Raw genomic sequence first — 2,191 nt, forward strand, 5'->3', positions numbered from 1 at the left:
TGTGAAGCCCCCTGTGTCTACGCAGAGCTGAGAGGAGTGGAGGTATGAGAAAGAGAGAGAGGGAGGGAGGGAGGGATGTGGAGGAGGAGTGTGGACTAGAGTGGGGGGGGTGTAGAGAGAGGGAGGGATGGAATGTGGACTGGAGAAAGAAATAGACAGGGATATAGGGAGGTAGAGAAAGGGAGTGAACAAGCGAGGGAATGAGTGGAGCTTGGAAGGAGGAAGGTCGAAGTACAGAGTGATAGTACAGACTCAGTGAGCACAGTCTCTCCGTTGAAAAAGGCAGACACAGGCAGACCTGGCTGCCCAGAGAGGAGAGGCTGCTCTCACACTGCAGCTTGGGGGCTGTGGAGACAGAACTGCACTTCTTAACAGAATGCCCAAAATATGAGGAAATACGGACATTATTATTCAATAAATGAAATTCAACCCTCCCTGAATTCCAAACCTGGACAAATGAGGCTAAATTGCCTTACATCCTCGGAGAGAATGAGGATGTGGTCATTCTGGCTGCAAAATTTGTAGCAGCCTGCCACAACCTGAGGGACAGTCAGTGAGGCCACAACCACCAACAATGTTGTGTATATTTGTTCTTATTATTAGAATTGTTGTTTTACTTTTATGTCTTCTATGTCTACTTTTATGTCCTCTTATATGTTAATTCCACAATTCTGTTAAGCATGTATTTATAGGGTGGTCCTTATATGGGGTAAAAAAAAATTTTTTGGAAATGTTCAACTCTCACCCCCTAAATGTGTTAGGATATCAATAAAAACACACTGTGCAAAATTTTGAATTGTTCCTACAATATCTAGAGGTAGCTCAAGGCCTTTGAATATTTCCGGAATCGCAAATTTTTGCAGACATTGTACCATTTAAGAACGCACAACAAAATAAAATGCAATATTATTTGTTGGTCAGACTATAATAATATAAAGGAGAATAGCAATAATAAACAATGTCAATTAAATCAATAGCCTAATGAAATAAACAATGAAAATGAAGGGGAAAAAAGCAATAATAAACAATAATGTCCATTCAATCAATAATATAAAAACAATAGCATGGTAAGACTACATTAAAGAGAATATCAATAGTAAACAACAATGTCAAATTAATCAACAGCCTAATGGAAATAAAACAATATTTTACAAACTATAATGCATAAGTAGCGCTTAATGAACTAAGTGCATGTTGAACAGATATGCCTTTAGACCCCTTTTAAATGACCCAAAACTATCACAGGAACTGAGACCACTGGGCAACTCATTCCACCAACATGGAACCACTCAGGAAAAGAGTCTTGAATTTGACCTAGTGTTTATGACTGGTCGACATAACAGACGCTCATCAGAAGACCGCAATGGGCAGTTGGGAAAGTATATCTTGATCATTGAATTAAAATAACAAGGAGCAGATCCAGTCAGTGTCCAAGGCCAAAGGCCAAAGTGACAGATTTAAGTTGTATCATCATATTGTACAGTTGTACACTCGGGACGTCCTCTTTCTCTTTGGGCCAGGAGAAAGTCTCCATCTTCTGGATTCTTGAGAAGAATGAGTGCATCTTGATGTGCGATATCAAACAGGTCTCCCAACTGGTCTATGAAGGCCTCTACATTGCACTGCTGAGTCTCAGAAGTTCTCTTGGCGTTTTTCTTCAGCTTCTGCCACTTGTCGTGAAGTGTTTCCAGTTGTTTTATGGCATGTTGGGGACGAACGGGAATCCTAGCCTTGTCCTAGAACACCAAGACTTCTTTGATCACCGCAAGTTTTTTTCAATGTTTTATGGTGATATTACAACAAACATAAAACCTGCTTCTTGAAGGGTAACTTTGTTCCAGTTATTTCAGTCTCTTCTGATCCAAGTAACCATAGCGATATAGCGGATTTGCTTCGTGTTGCTTCAGCCATTGTCTCAGTGTATATTGTCTATTGTGCTTCATTCACATTGATGCCTTGAAAGACATATCACAACTAAAACAGGAGTTGCTATGAATTGCTCACAACAGCATATTATTGGGAAATACCGGAATCAGCAGATGAGATCAGCAAATACGCATTGCAAATGTGCGTGGACAATATGGAATTCCCATTTTAATGTGGTCACCAATAATCAATACACATTGACTGCATGGTCAAATAAGTCCATTGCTGCCATAAGCATATATTATTAAACAACTATACATCCTAG

The 2,191-nt window shown here is 39.8% G+C and overlaps 1 protein-coding gene across 2 annotated transcripts in view; it reads left to right on the top strand.

Annotated features, from left to right (window-relative positions):
• The window catches only part of aqr (aquarius intron-binding spliceosomal factor), a 120,231-nt gene that overhangs the window by 102,624 nt on the left and 15,416 nt on the right, over nt 1-2,191 (top strand). The window lies entirely within an intron of this gene.

This window comes from Alosa pseudoharengus, unplaced genomic scaffold, assembly GCF_046254945.1.
Source record: "Alosa pseudoharengus isolate Yale_2024_CS ecotype anadromous, Long Island Sound unplaced genomic scaffold, YU_APseudo_1.1 YU_APseudo_1.1_scf_2, whole genome shotgun sequence".
Classification (NCBI taxonomy): domain Eukaryota; kingdom Metazoa; phylum Chordata; class Actinopteri; order Clupeiformes; family Clupeidae; genus Alosa; species Alosa pseudoharengus.